The sequence below is a fragment of the Chroicocephalus ridibundus genome, chromosome 8, assembly GCF_963924245.1.
Source record: "Chroicocephalus ridibundus chromosome 8, bChrRid1.1, whole genome shotgun sequence".
In the NCBI taxonomy this organism is placed as follows: domain Eukaryota; kingdom Metazoa; phylum Chordata; class Aves; order Charadriiformes; family Laridae; genus Chroicocephalus; species Chroicocephalus ridibundus.
Genome location: NC_086291.1, coordinates 27,945,182 through 27,961,382, shown reverse-complemented (window position 1 = coordinate 27,961,382; position 16,201 = coordinate 27,945,182). Strand labels below are relative to the sequence as shown.

The 16,201-nt window shown below is 41.1% G+C and overlaps 1 protein-coding gene across 3 annotated transcripts in view; it reads left to right on the top strand.

Moving 5' to 3' along the window:
• The first annotated feature begins 398 nt into the window (after window positions 1-398).
• Window positions 399-16,201, top strand: part of RABGAP1L (RAB GTPase activating protein 1 like) — a 252,573-nt gene continuing 236,770 nt past the window's right edge. For 2 of the 3 annotated variants that reach the window (XM_063343730.1, XM_063343732.1), the window contains exon 1: window positions 399-536. The gene's annotated coding sequence lies outside the window, so the exon portion shown is untranslated. Of the gene's footprint in view, window positions 537-717; window positions 846-16,201 lie in introns of those variants that run through there. The other variant, XM_063343731.1, reaches the window with a different exon arrangement.

The window sequence follows — 16,201 nt, the reverse complement described above, 5'->3', positions numbered from 1 at the left end:
AAGTTTGGTCGTATTTTTCTTTTTTTTTTTTTTTTTTGGTGAAGAGTACCATGATTTGAAGGTCTCCCGCTCTTCCTCAGCTGCGGCCGAGAATTTTGACACGAGAAGGCGCTGGCCCCTCCGCCAGCTGGGTGGTTTGTACAGGGCCGAAGAGAAGCGTTCCCCACGGCCCCCCCCCAGGCCGGCGGCGGTCGGGGCGCGGGGCGCCTGCCCCGGTGTCCGCTCGCACGCGGCGCCTCGCGCGGCCGCGGGGAACGGAACGGCCGCCCCCGATGCCGGCGCTCGCGCCCCGTCCGCGCGGGGGCGGGGAGGAGGGGGAAGGAGGGAGGGGAAGGGTTGCGCGCGCGCGCCCCCGCCCGCTCCGCCATCCACCCGCCGCCGGAATGTGGAGGGCGCCGGCCCGGCCCTGAGGCGGCTGCGCGGCCCGCCGAGCCCTGCTCGCCCGGCCTCCCGCTCCCTGCGCAGAGGGCCGGCGGCGGAGCGCAGGCCGGGCTGGAGGTGGCGGCAGAGCGGGGAGGACGGCTTGGTTGCTACCGGTGAGAGAGCGGGACGCTGCCCCGGGCCTCCTTCGCCGGGGCGAGGGGAGGCGGTGGGGGGTCTCTTGCGGGGGGGAGGCGAGAGGCGCCGTCGCTCGCTCCGGAGGACCGTCCGGCAGGGAGAGAGGCGATGGCCCGCCCCGCCCGCCCCGTGTCACGGGGTGACAGTGCCCGGTGACCCGAGGTGGCTTCCTCCTCCGGCGGGCCCTGCCGGCGCGGCAGCCGCCTCCGGTCCGGCTGCGCGGCCCCGGGAGCTGCGGCCGCTTGTCCCGGGCCTCCCGGCGGCGGCGGAGCGGGGGGAGGCAGGAGGTGCGTGGCCGTTCAGGGGATGGTGCCGCCGCTTCGTGTTTTCGTGTGTTTGTGCGGTGGGGGGAGCTGCCCGTGCGCGGCCGGGCGGCGGGGGGGTGCCGCTTCGGGAGGAGCCGAGCTGGAGGAAAGTGGGGGGGATTTAAAACATAAAAGTTGTTTTCTTGCTGAGGCAAGGGAGAGGGTTGTGGAAATGTTCATCTCCCTTCCTTCTCCTCCTTAGGAAAAGTGAAGTCACCTCCCAAAAGCCCAAACTAGCAAACTACTATCCTGAATCTGTGCTGGCTGCATGGCTCGGATTCATACACATTTGGGCTTTTTTGTGAATTTTTTTTTTCTCTTTTTATTTTTTTTTTTTTCAAGCCGCCTTCCACAGTTAGGCCCTCCCTGACTGTGATTCGGCACAGAAATCCTTGTCTTCAGACAGGGTACTGCAAAACTTGCTGAAACCATCTGAAGTGGCTGTGGCACTCTGAATGAAATGGACTTGGCAGCGCTGCTGGGTTCTGAGCTGCTGAAGTGTGGCGTGTACTTTGCTCTTGCTGTCACTCTTTCAAAGCTGCGCTGTTAAGATTGCTTGTTTTTGATAGTGTTGTAAATAAATCATAACTTACCACATCTGATAGCTGCATGCATGTATGCAGCCGTTCTTTTGTGTAGGAGGGGGGAAGAAAGACTTAAAGCGTCAACTCTTCTTCAAAACGGAAACAAAGGCAGCAACAAATAAGAAATAGCTTGCCTAAGTAAGTGGGTTTTCTCTCTCACTGTCAAGCTGTAGTCTCATAACCATGTTGGTGACTTTTCAAACAAAACTTTGGAGAAGGGCAGCTGTCCTTAGAGATCTTAGTGATGCTACAGGCCACATTTTCTTATCCCTTTAAATTCAGGAAAAGTACCATGGGTTTATTTGTCTGAGTCTCTGTCATACAGGCCAAAATCCTGAGTGCCGGTCAGATTGGCTCATGCTCCGGATCTCAGGAAGATTTACTGGGGGTATAAGATTGGTTGTGCAAGTTATGCCTGTGTCAGGTTTTAAGTAGGACTGTAGCCAATTCTGCTTGTTTGTGTGCCTTATATGGTGTTAATGATACTAATTAAGAGGTGGGTTTGCAGTTTAAACTTGAAGGGACTACAAGTATAGTTACACACAGTAGGCAGAAACTGACTCCAGTGTTATCAGAACTGAAGCTAAATTGGAGCATTATTGGAAGTACTCAGCAGTGTTTACTTTAAGGTGGTTACAGTGAAATGTATTGCTTGGTTAAAAATAGCATTCAGTCCTTTTAAAAGTGATTCACAGATTCAGTAACATTAGTAAAGGGATTGCAAAAAGGGCCAGGGCATAATGTGGCTTTCTGTGGAAACAGAGTTCCTGGTGCGTACTCCCTAGCACTTGAAGACAACCTGAGTTGTGGATGCACCTTCCCTTGTGTCATCAATGGGAATTCCACGGCGGGAAGTGCGTTGAGAGAACTACTTTAGTCAAAAAGTAGTACTTTTATTTCTTTTTTTTTCCTCCTGAGTTGCTTTTTTGGTTAGAACAACTTCCTGAACCAGCTCACTTGCCTGGTGATATGGACGTTGTCTCAGCCCAGAGGAGGAAGAAGTGTGTTGGTAGGGAGGAGGGGACAGCTGCAGTCCCGATACAGTCACATAAGTTGTGATGGGTGATGGTCGTGGTTTTATGGTCAGCAAGTTAATGTAAGAAGGCACAGCTGCTAAAAGAAGCAACCCTGTGTTTTTGATTGGCTTATGCCACCTGTGGTGAAGGTAGCAAATGACAGTAAAGGTGGTATGAGCTCTTCTTTTCCTGTCAGTACTGGCTTACGTTGATTATGAAGCTATGGTGTCATTTGTCTTATTTATTTACTTTCAGCAACATTAAACAGGCTACTGCTTTTTAAGAGCCACCTCCACATCTCTATTTTTCTTCTATGTGTACACAGAAATAGCTGTGGTTTCCTGCTGCTGTCTCCTTTGCGTATCGTTTCTTCTCTCTAAACTTTTTGTTGATTTGTTAATTCCAAGGAACAATCTGGACATTGTTAGATAGGGGCTTTTGTAAATGTATTCAGCTCTAATTTCAAAATAATCAGGTGTATATTGTTATTTCCTCTGCTATAATTGGAAGGCTATTTCAAACTTGACTGACCTTAGTAATTACACACCTGATTTCCAGTCTGGATTAATCTGTCATTGGATTATACCCATTTTATGTAGCCAATGGACTGATATGTTGTATTGGCACTTTTGATCTTGGTATCAAAAGCGGTAGTGCTCTTAAACAAATGGATGCAAAAATGTGTGGAAGTGTATCACTGAAAGTTTGTTTTCTCTTTCGACCACTAGCTATATTAATCTTTCCTGCAGTAGCTCTCCATGAGTTTCTCCCCATGAATTTTAGTCTTTACCTTCTAAGTGAAAATTAAAATGCTTATTTCAGGTATTCACACTGAGCTTCATAGAGGTGTCCTTTTAATGGAGATTATTTTCATAAGTATATTTTTGTAGGATCTGTTTTTTCAAATTCTTACCTTTGGTAGTTTATTCCAGCCTCAGTCTTACTCTACACTGGTACAGCTATTAAAGGAGCCATTATTGTAACCTGTATTGCTGAAGGGATTCTTTCTTCTTTGACAGAGTCCTGGTTTATAAGCAAAGCCTGACATATTTGAAGAGAGTTTGAAATTTATTTATTTCAGCTTTTCCTGTATTCTTAACTTTAAAAAGGAACAAAACTAATTGTAGGTTATTAGAAAATACCTCTGTGGCTTTTAAGGTGTTTACTTAATTTTGATATCAGCAATGTTCCAAGAGGGGACTCTATGAAGCAGAAAAAGTAGTTAGTTTGTTGGGTGTGACTCTTTGTGAAAAGTACATAAATAAATTGTTTCCAAAACCTGCTTAGTTAAATAGATATTGCTGAAAGATGAGTAAAGCCCTTGTGGAGAACCTCTCTTTGGTGGAGTGTTTCTTACTCTTTGGAGAGAATAGCAGGAACAAAGGTCTTTCTAATGTTTTTAAGTGGAGAGAGGAAAAATTAGTTTTTGCAACAAAGTGAGAGGGGTCACAGCCTTGTGCTTTCCCATTTTGGTCATCCATGAAACACGAACCAGGATATCAAAGGAAGTGTGGAGTTTTTTTAGATCAGGTAAGCTTAAAAGAGCAAAATTGTTCTGATGCTGAAAAATCACGTTCCCTAGTTATGGGGGAAGGAAGCACATGGGTACAAGGGGAAGAGGTTCTAAGGGCAAGTAGATAAGAGATGTTTACATTTTTGTGCACCATGTTGGATGCATGCTTACTATATGTACAGGACAACTGAAATTTTTTAATGTATCATTAAAAGTAATAAACTTGATGCAAAAATTGCTGAATAAAAGTTTATGAAATAGAATCATAGTCAGATTAAATAATACATTAATGAAATAGAATCATTTAGGTTGGAAGGGGCTTCTGAAGGTCATCTAATCCAGCTCCCTGCTTAAATTAAAGCAAGAGCAATTTAGATAAGGTTGTTCCAGCCCTTAACACCTTTCTGGGTAACCTGTTTCCTCATTTGATTTCCTTCATAGTAAATTTTTTCCCCCCTTTAACCTAACTGGAATTTACTTTCCTACTTATGTCTGTTGCCTCTCATCCTGTCACTGTGCACCGTCCAGAAGAGTCCAATTCTGTCTTTTCTGCACCCTTCCATTAGATAGTTGACCGCAATAAGGATTCCTCTGAGCTTTTTCTTTTCCAGGCTGCACAAACCCAGTTCTATCAGCCTGTCATTTTATGTCATGTGTTCCTGCCATCTGGCCAGCTTGGCGGCCTCCACTGGACTTGCTGGAAGTCAGGGAACAAGTTCCTTGAATTCAGAGTCTCTGTTTAAAGCAAGCCTGAAGGATTGCCCTTCCACAGTGAGCATCGCTCTGCATGGCATCAGCGTAGAATCAGAGGATGCTTTGGGCTGGAAGAGACCTCTGGAGATCATCTAGTCCAACCTCCTACTCCAAGCAGCTCCAGTTAGAACAGGTCACATGGGGCCCCTAGTGGGAGGGTAGTCTTGAACGCCTTCAAGAAAGGAGATTGTCGAATCTTTCTGGGCAACTTGTTCCACTACTTGCTTGATCGTGCTCACGGTTTAAAAACAAACCGACCAACCCCCCCACCAAAACCATCCTTTCACCTGACTGGGATTTCCCAGGTTCCAACTCGTGTCTGGTGTCTGTTGCCTCTCAGCCTGTTGTTATGTGCCTCTGAGAAGAGCCTGGCTCCATCTCCGACTCCTCTGATGCAGTAGTTGTAGACAGCAGTAAGATTCTCCTCTGCCTGTTTTCTTCTCCAGCCTGAACCAAGCCCCGTTCCCTCAACCCCTCGCTGTACATCCCGTGCTCCTGCCACCTCACCAGCGCGGTGGCCTCCACGGGACTGGCTCCAGTGTGGCGACGTCTGTCTTGTACCGGGGAGCCCAAAACTGGGCCCAGTACCCCACACACAGCCTCACCGGTGCTGGATGCAGGGGATGGATCACTTCCCGGACCTGCTGGCTGGACTCCTGCTAACGGAGCCCAGGGTGAGCTCAGCCTTCTTTGCTGTCAGGGTACAGCGCTGACTTCTCTTCAGCTTTTTGCCTGCTGGGATTTTCACGTCCTTTTCTCCCAAAGTCACTTTTTATCTGGTTGATGCCCAGGCTGTCTTGTCACACGGGGTTATTCTATTGCAGATATGGGACTTTGCACTTGCCTTTGTTGAACTTCACGAGGCTCCTGCCAGTGCCTTTCTCCAGCCTGTCCAGGTCCCTCTGAGTAAGAGTCCTGCCCTGCAGAGCATCCCAATTTGGTGTCATTGTCAACCTTGCTGAACATACGTTCGGTCCCATTATCCAGGTTGTTAATAAGGACATCAGGTGGTACTGCTTTCAGTGGTAATCCCCAAGGGATGTGACTGTAACCACATGTTACCGGACTTGGTACTGCTGATTGCTGCTCTTTCAGCCCAGCAGTCCAGTCAGTTTCCCAAACACCTTATTGCTTGCTTTGCCAGTGCCTGTCTCACCAGTTTGGCTGTAATGATACTGTGGGATAATGTTGTTAGTGGCTGGCCTTCTGCATTCAGTGCTCTTCCATCATCTTCTAAGCCAGTCATTGTTCTTGCAGTAAGGTATGGTGTTCATCAGGCATCATTTTCCTTTGATAAAGCTATACTTGCTACTAGCTATTCCCAATCAGCTTCTTGGCATAGGAATGGCTTCAGGGAGGATTTGCTCCCTAATCCTCCTCATGGACTCTACGTTAGGCTGGCTGATCTATAGTTACCTGCATCCTCCTCCTTGCTCTTTTTGAAGTTGGGTACAATGTTTGCCTTTTCTCCCGGAATAAGGAACCTCCCTCAATCTCATGGCCTTTCAAAAAGTGATAGTGTGGCCTGTCAGTGACACAGGCCAGCTCCATCAGGACTCTCAGATGCATCCCATCTGTTTCTGTGGACCTGTGTATTTCCAGTCTCCTTAAGTGCTTCCAAACTCTATCTTTCTCTTTGTAGGTAATTCTTTACTCCAGCAGACTCTGCTACTAGGCTCAGGGGTCTGGGAGGCTTAAAGGGTAGACCTTAGCAATGAAAACTGGGGTAAAAAAAGACATGGAGTTGGTCAACCCTTTCTGTAACCTTTTTTACTAGGACCCTGTCCTTCTGAACAGAGGGAGCTCTTCTTTAGCCTTCGTCTTGCACAGGAGTCTGTCCTTGTTGCCCTTCATGTCTTGTCAGTTTTAGTTCGAGCTGGATGTTGATTTTTCCTAATGCCATCCTTGTGTGCATAGGCTGCATCTCTGTTCTTCTTGGGTAGCCTCTCCTTGCCTTTATCTTCTGTGTGCTTCTAAAGCAGAGATCCAGACTGTTTCGCATTACCCTTTCATATCTAGAAATGTGTAAAACTTTGGAAAAAAAATTTTTTTTGAAGTCTTGGTTAATAGTGGTTCTAATCTCAGCATGAAATGTTTGAGTGAAAGCAGTCAGTTCCTCCTAAGCAAGCAGTAAGCATTACCGGACTCTTGTGATAAGGGACTGACTGAGTCCTGTCGAAAATGTAGAGTGGAACTTGTACTGTGGTACCAAGGAGACAAAACAATGAGAAAAAAGAACCACATCTCTTCCCCTCCCCTACCCCCCAACTAAAATTATTAACATTAGGTAGAAATTTACAGCTTCAGTGTATGCTCCTCCTTTATTTGTGCATTGTAGATAGATGGGACGTGTTGATATCTAGCAGCAAGATGGCTGAATTAATATTTAACTTAATGCAGTCTGTATATAAGTGCGTTCAATTAGAATTAATTTTATATTTTTCTGTCAATGCATAAATTCATTTTAGAAATCATTGGAATAAACTAAAGTTTTGGAAATTGAACCATTTTAAATGTGTAGTGGGGGATAGTTTGTTTCATGCATTCATTCGACCCCATAGTTGTTATCTTTGGGTTTCATGTTTCTCAGTTATTTGAGGAGAAAATAAGGGAGAGAGTTGTTGAGTTACAGTCTGTGCAAACAGCTTCAGACGAAGTTCTCAGTTGGTTTAAACTCTCTGCATGTGCTTGACATTGCCTTCAGTTTCTTAACTGGTTTAAGTGTTGTGATTTGTGCTGATGTACCTTGGTTGGCTTAGCAGTACCGAGATAAAGCCTTGGTTATGGGCTCGGGTACATCAGTTCCTGGTCTAGCTTTTCTGTCTGAATGGGTCTTTGGTATCCATTTCATCTAGAATTAAGTTTTTTAGCATGGTTTGGAGTTCTGAGTTAATTTCTAATATAGTAGAAGGGTATTCAAGTGGAGTTGGATTTCTATGCAAAACAATGCTCAATAACCACTGTAGTTAATGGTGAAATTGCAGTCTGCACATTCGCCTTTCGAATATTACCTTTTGTTTTACATTAGGCTGCTGGCACGCTCTTAAATAGTGAAGCTCATTACTGATGATGGTGGACAACTCCCCGGCTTAATTGCTCAAATTCTTAGCATCTCCCATGTGATTTCTAAATAGGAGAGTCTCGGTCAAAGGGCACAAAAAAGAATAGTTAAAGGTGTTTTTAAGAACCAGTAAATTGTCAGTTAGAAGAGGATTTCAGTCAGTGACTGAATCTAAGAATGGATCTTGAAGGCCGTTGCTGAGTGGCTGAGTATGATTTCCATGTTACTGTCGAGCTTAGAAGTGAAGTAATTTGCTCAACATCATATAGTAAGTCAGTGACGTGGGTGAGGAGGGGAATGGATGTGAATGTAAGTGACAAAAAAGTCCTTTCTTGCTGCTTGCTATAAAACTCATGGAGTAGTAATCCTTTTAATGTAAGGAATCAGTTTTGAGTAATTTATCATTTATGACAAATCCCTGGTGTTTTCTTGCAGGCAAATACAGTTGTCAGAATGTCTCTTGCATTCTCTATTTTTTTTTATTTTTTTTATTCTTTCCTTACCAAAACTTCTATATGGCAAGTTTTGTATGTCAAGATGTAAAGGTAGAAGTTTCTAGAGCATAGTTATTTAGTAGTTAGGGAATAGTCTTGAAGTTACATTTCTTGTCAGTGATAAGTGATTCTTAAACCTCTGTACTTTCAGGGTGCTGAACAAAGTTAAGTAGCTGTACTTTCAATTCAAGTATAGCTGATCTTTCTGATTAGGTCATGTCTCTTGTATGTACTTTAAGACACACCACCAGATTTTTTTGGGGTAGGAAGCATTTTCCAGATGCTGATCTGTTGCAGTTCTCTGTGCATTTGATAGGTTAACCTTATTTTTCCTTTTGAGAGAAAAAGAGTGAGAGTTAAGGCTTTGTCTGAGAATCTTACTCTAAGGATTGACTTTTAGTCTGAGGATTTAGTCTAAGGATTGATTTGTAGTGAACTAATTGTTTAGTTAATTTTCATAATCTTCAGTGCTATTTAGGGAAATAGACCCTTTTATTGTAAGGTTTCTATCTTAACTAGAAATGCACACCCTTCTCCCCCGCCCCAGCAGTTTTATTTAAAAGGCAGTTACATTGAAATACACTGCTTTTCCATTTAGTACAATTACTCATGTAGTCTCACGGCCTTACAGTGGTATAATAGTGGTATGTCTCCAGGTATTTTTGAATGCTTTGATTATAAATTCTATAGTGATATGCGCTTACTGAAATGTCTCCAGTGGAAAAACAGTTCGAAGTAATTCAATTTAGATATATTGACTTGATTACAGCACTTCACAGAGATCTAGAGTCTTGTTTTCTATTATTTCAGCATAAGTAAGATGGTTCTAATTTGTGCTTCTATTGTGTATGCAAACTATTATTGTGGTTTTTTTCTGAAATTACACAAAATTGTTTTGCTGAGTGCCACAGATTTATTCCAATACACATATTTGTATATTGTGTACACATATTGTGTATGCATATTTGTATTTCTAACAAATATGTTACAATAAAAAAAAGTATGCATATTAATTTTTTTCTTCTCTGTTTAACTCGTTATTCCCCTCCTGAAATTTTAACTTAGGGTGAAGGCTTTGCTATGCCTTTTCAGTTCTCAGGCCTTTGCAGGCAAATCAGTGTGAAAATAAGAAGCAAATGATCTTAACCTAATGCGTTGTCTTTGTGTGTGTGTATATTTAGATACAAAATACAAGATCCAGAATTTGAATTCAGGTGGAGAAATTCAATAACTGTCTAAACTTTTAAAATAAGCTTGCAAAAATGATTTGGAGTGTTTTTCTTTGTACTTAAATAATGTACCGGTGTATTTCCCTTTATTAAGAGTTTGAATGCTGCAAACCGATACCTTTTTTCATGGGAGCCTGATTATTTCTTTTTTTTAGGTGTGACTGAGAAGCTAATAAGATACAATTTAGTCTGAGCCATCTGCAATGCATGTGCAGAAAAAGGATTTATTTTTTTCCCCATTCTGTGAACCCTTCGTTTTATTTTGTTCCACTGGTGTATACTTTCATTATTTCCTGTTATTTTGAAGATAGTTCTCACAAGTAACTTCTCGGTGGCAGTGCGGCAACAGCAGTAGCTTTCCCCAGCCCTAGCTGCTTGGTTTTGTCTGTGTTCTGTGCATTTATTGTGCTAACAGGTGCTTGTGTAGTCAAGTGTTGAACTGGCTGAAGAAATGCTCTAATCCTCCTTTTTTTCTCTGGGGTTAGCTGTCAGTCTTGTAGACTGCCCAGATACTTGTGCAAATCTTGGCAGAGAAAGTGGGAAGTGTTGCAGCTTTTTTAGGCAGTAAAGGTATTATACTTGATCCTAATGGCTAGTAGTTTGTGTTGGTAGCATAAACTTGGAAGAAACTGGGAACTGCTGGCTAGAATTGTTCTTGGAGAGAACAGCTCAGTGATTTTGAGGAAACAGGAGTAAGGAATGAAAATGATTAACGGCACTGTAGAAAAGTCAGTAGCTGATTTTTACATTGTTTTAAATGTTAATTGTTACTGTTTATTGCTATAGGGATGTATAAAAACTGTGAAGGGAGAGGGGAAAGAGTTGATCAAAACGTCCAGGAGAATACTTTGTCAAGCCCCAAAAGGCTAAGGTGAAGTTGGAAGTTCCTCACAGTTGTTGTGACTGCTATATTTGTCTTTGAGCCTTAGAGCTTCCCTTTCCTGATTCTTCTTTTCTTTCATCGTATTGAGACATCAGAAAGTGAGACCGATTATAAACCGGTCAGGCTGAAGTGTAGTTTATTACCTAGCTTTTGGTAGTAGCCAGAGAAATCCAAGGTTACAATAAGACAAATACAAGTGATCCTTCTTCCAACATACTCTCCCACTTTCTCTCCTTGTCCTCTCTGATTCTGCTTTTTGTTCTTTCTGGTAATAAGTGAGCTCCTGGGGTCTTACTGTGGAGTATGGAAAAAGTAGTTGCGTTACTCTGTACGTTTCGCAGAAAATTAATGTGAGGTGCCATAATAAGATTATATTCTTTCACTGTGAGATGTGCAGTTAGTATGGTCTGTTTTACTGCAGCTTCTGAACAGCTGATACTTGATTTTGCACAGGTGGGGCTTGGGTGCTTTGTTGGGCTGGTTGAAGACTCAGCTTTGACTTGGATGTGTGGTGGAATGCTGGTGCTCGTCTAGGTTGCACTTGGTATTTTGGGTTAGGATTCCTTGTATTGTAAACGGTTTACTACTTCCGTGGGTTTTTCTGTGGCAGTGTCGGCTGTGCCCATTCTAACACTTTGGGTACGAGGTTGTTTGGGGTAGGCATCTTTGTTAGTTGCATTCTCTCAACTGTGTGTTTGTCATTTTGCTAGCTTGTGCTGCATTTAGGGACTTCATAACTTAATGGCCTCTCTTTATGGAGGCCAAGGTAGTGTGCTGAAAATACTGCTGTGGAAAGGGTATGCTGATGTGACTACTGAATAGAACACGATCTTTCACACTTCTTCACATGTCTGAATTTTATATTTAAGATAGTTGCTTATAACTTCTTGCCTTTGTTTCTAGAAGTAAAAATGTTTTGTGGAAGTATTTAGTATGTAAACATTGATAGTAAGCTTTTGTATCTGCATTTAGTGACAACCGTGTATCAATTGTGTTGAAACCAATAGTAAAGCGTGTTTGTATTTGGGAAGCTATCTTAAACTTTTAGAGGGAGACTGTGATTAAAAAAGAAAAAAAAGAGAACAAAGGTATCTGCAATTGCTCTGCCGCTTTTTGGCTTCTCAGGATTTCTTGCGTTATGTAAGCCGGTGAATTTATCAAATTAAAAATGTGATATAACACTTAAAATACAAGCTACTCTGGATACGTTCTCTTGACAGACATACCGGGTTTGTTAATGGTTGTTGAGTAGTGTTGGACAAGATGATTGCAGCAAGAAAATTAATAAGAGTTCTGTCGTAGCTTTTTGCAAGATTCTTGCAGTTACGCTTGGTGATGATATGAGGAACTATATTGTATTATTTTAAATACCTTTTCCCCAGCAAGAGCTTATTCTAGGATTTTATAGAGTAATGTAAAGTAGCCTGAGGCTTACACCAATGTAATCAATGAGAGTAATTCAATTTAATAAACAAGGTGCACAAGATCTAGATAATGGTGATATGGCTAAGGAGCTAAGTTTATTTATTAAAAAAAAAAATACATTTTTTGAGCTGTTTTTCTTTGAGCTCAGTGATAGTTTCACCACAAGAAGGACCAAAAAAGCCCTTTTGTCATGTTTTTAAGATAGAATTTGTCCTTTAAAGCAATTCTACTTACCAGATTTGATTACTAGAAAAAAGCTGCAAAAACAAATCAAAAGCTTTCTTTGGCAGCCACAGATTAATTTTTCTATTGGTAACCTTTTCTCTTTGGAATCATTGGTTAAAAGTGGCTTTTTGTGAGTCTTTTCTCTAATACCTTGAGATATACCTGTTAGCTGTTACAAAGAATGTTTAAACAAGAATGTAAAATAGAATGATCAAAATATCATACCTGCCTTTTGATTACATGGGCTTTAACTTTTTTTTTTTTAAAGTTAGTTGTGTCTTTAATCCTTTAGGAGGAAAAATAAATTCTTATCATTATGAATGTCTGGGCTAAAAAGAAGAGAAATTGTGTCTTGGAAAAAGGGCACATGTGTTCTTTCTATTTCCCATTTCTCTTTTCAGGCAGTCCATGAAGGAAAACCGTGCTTAAGAAATTCTTAAGCTTTCCAGGGCTTGGTATGAAAAAGGCTTTGGAAAAGAACATTATGCATGCCATCTTCTGAAAATCAAGGTCTTACACAATCTGCCAGTGTGAGTTTATATACACACATACCCATGCACACACCGTTCTTGGGTTAGAATTTGAAGGTAACTTCAGGTAATGCAACAGAAACATCTTTCTTTGTGTGATTTTTTTAGGTACTTGATCACACAGCTTTGAAGGATTCTTCCTTTAGGTCAAGTAATTATTTTTTTTTTTTGGTCAGAATTACAAAATATTCTTAGTAGTTTATTAACTGAATTAACAGGCTTTTGTATAGGAGTTAATTGCTTTTATTATTTTTAATATTACCTTTCCAAGCAGTAGTTTTTCCTTGAGTTACAGAATGGATTTGAAATAATATGATTAGAGAAGCTGATTACACAGAGAAATCTGCTCAAAAAACACACTGTCATAAAAAGAGAGTTCTGTTTCAATTAAGGAAGGTATGCATTATTCCTTGGTATGTGTCTTTCAGGAACTTTCATAGGCACATCGTACACCAGGTCCTAGAAGAGTTTAGGTACTTTGGAAAACTTTAAGAGTGATCTGCATGTTGAGGCCAAACCTTGGTTTTCTCCTCTTGATCAACGTCATGAGCAAATTGGTTTGATTCTTCAGATCTTAAATTGAAAAAGCAGAAAGTGAAGGAAAGCCTTTTGTTATGTTTGTTTTGTTTTTTTTTTTTTTCCCCTAATGTGGTTAGGTGGCATAGAGTGGTGTATTAGTACCAGGTATATCTGATTACATACTGACCAGTTCTTAGCAGTGGAAGATAATTTTTCTATTAAGGAAGCAGTTTTATTGTCTTTCATGAATTTCTATTCACTGTTTTCTAAAACCTGTCAAGGCCTTTGAAATTAGCAATAGAGCTGCATTGCAGAATATAGTTACGAAAGCTTGCCCTAGGAATGTGGAATGCCATCAGATTAGTCTGGCATGCAGAAGGTGTTAAGAATTTACCGGTCAAATAAAAATTAGAATGCTAGTCGAACCACTGCACTGCATCATGCATAGGACTAAGGGAGGCAGTATTTACAAACAGGGTAATTTAGTGTGGCTTTTAATTGCCAGGTACACCTCTCTGTATTTCTCAATTTCAAGCAGCTAGCTTAACTTTCAGGAGGTTTCCCTTTCAGTTAATCTTGGTCTTTAAAATAGCTGTGGTTGCTTTCTCCATCTTTTCATGTTATATCTAAATATTTAAATTTTCAAGTGATAATTTAAGATTATAGCTTGCTTCCTGAAAGGTTTTAAGTACATAATGTGTGGAAGTATTTCTTTTTAACAAGAAATTTGTTTTTGTTTCCTATTGTAAAGGAAATGTTTTTGTTCCTTATAAAGTCTTGAGTGCACTGTAGAAACTGTATAGTTTTGGTACAAAAGCAGTAGAGGTCTAGATGGCTGTGAAATCAAAACTCAAAATCTTTGTGATTTTTGGAAAATCTAACTGAATAATAGAAAAAAATGTCTGGTGTGGTTATTCATTACAACTCATGGTTGCCTTCTACGACTGCTAGAATGAAAGACTTAAAGAAGAGAGCACGAAACATCATCTAGTCCATCCTGAAGTGCAGTGCTGGACTGACTGCAGTTGAACGGTTTTTAAGAAATAGGATGAGACATAGCAATCTCGTTGTCTGTGGTTGGTAGTATAAGGGCAGCTTCTGTTGTTGAGAGCAAAACTTTGCGATTTCAAGTTAAATCTGTGAAACCTAATATGCCCAAAATGCATATTACAAATCTCAAGATAACAATTGTTGTAACTTAAAATTCTGGCTTTGAGGAACAAGGATTTTACTACCTCTGAAGGTAGTTGGTGCCAGGCAATGAATCAAGATTTCTTGTGTGTTTCACTGGTGTCGGAAGGGACACTTTATAAGGCACTTGTTTGGCAAGGAGAAATATTGGCACCCAGAATCATGACTGCATTGTACCATACTGCTGTTCCGTATGGTCTCTTTTGCTTTACATCATGTAATTCTTATTGGAAATAATAGCTTGTGGAGAAAAACCTGGTTGAAATATTCAATATATTTAATGGAGAGAGGTTGTTCCATTGGGTGTAATTAGATCAACACTATTATTTTTACTATTAAGGAATAAATGGTGAAACGATATCTTTAAAACAATGATTGTCTTATGGTACTGCTTTCCTCTGGAATATAGGTCATTTTTGAGTGAGTGGCTGTACAGTTCAGTAAATCAGCTGGTGCTCAGTTTCAGTCTGAATGCTGCCTGCAAGCATCGCGTAGCAATGAAAAAAAAATAGGAAATCCAAGTTTGTCAAACCCCAGCTATGAAAAATTGGATACTCTTTGTTGCTACTTTATATTTTCCAAAGTTAAAAATTTTATTACTGGCTCAAGAAGCTGAAGTGTTAGTGCTTAGTTAATGACAGGGAAATAGCGTGAAGGTGTACTCCAGTTTATTTGCATTACTGGCTTTATCCTCGAGGCAGAATCAGCAACTGTGCTTGAGCTAGTTGTTTGAAATCCTGGTAGGCTACTGTGTAAACCTGTTTGCCAGAACTTGACGTGTAGGTGTGATTTTATTTTTTTGATAAGGTACACACGAAGACTGATAACACCTCTAGGGTAGCAGGAAACCATCTTACTTACATTTCTAAGGTGTACTTTTTGGAAGGGATTAGGGCGGAGAAAGAATTTTTTTTTTTCCTTTTAATTGGCAGAAAATTAAATGTATTTATGTTTGTCCTTAAATTCGTTAAGCACTAATTGGATTAGCTGACATTGGTTGTACTTGTAAACAGCGTAAATCACTTTGTGTCAGCAAGAGGCATGTATGCTAGCGTGATCTGTTCTTCAGCTGATGTCCCTTATGCCACTAACTTCTATGTATGGACAAATCTTAGGCCTGAATAATTGTTTGTTTCATTTTAAAAAGAATCCCCCAGAGCTTATTTTTAACTCTGCTTTGTCTAGAGTGTAGCTTGTCCTCCATGACTCTTACATGCTCAACCTGCACAAATAAAACCAAAAAGGAGGTACCCACCTTGATGGGAGGCTAGCTTTGTAGCCAGCAGCTTACCTGATATTCTTTCACTTATCTGGACTGATATTTCGTCTAGTGTTCATAATACTTCCTCCCCCCAATATGTAAATTTTAGGGGTTCAGATCAGTGGGTTTGTTTTGTTTTTAAATTTGCTTCCCATCTTCCTTCATGACTTGCAGCGGTTGATGATCTCTGCTGAAGAGGAGAGGTGGTGCTTCTCTGGCTGCAGCTGCCAGCTGCTTCCCTGCCTGAGCCATGGACCAGCCATTCCTCTAGAGGGGTTCTTCACCCTGACCATTTTAGCTTTAAGGTGGATAAACCCAGCATTTTTCCCTGAGAGACTCCAAACTATGAATCTTTATAATGCTTAAGTGGTTCAGTCGTTTATGCGTAATCCAGAGATTCAAGTCAGGAAAGCTGTTTCCTTCATAATAAATGTCTCAGTATTCATAATGCAATTTGTTCGAAAGCACTGGTTACAATTCGTTTGATAAGATGTGGATGTAGTATGTTTTTGAAGGAGGGTAGACATTTTGTTGCTTGTGTAGTTCTCCTGATTCTGTTTTCCTTAAATTGTTATTCCTTGGCTATAAAATTGATGTGTGAAAACAGTCTGCAAAACCTCTGTATCTAAGCACCCGGTACAACAATTGAAAACA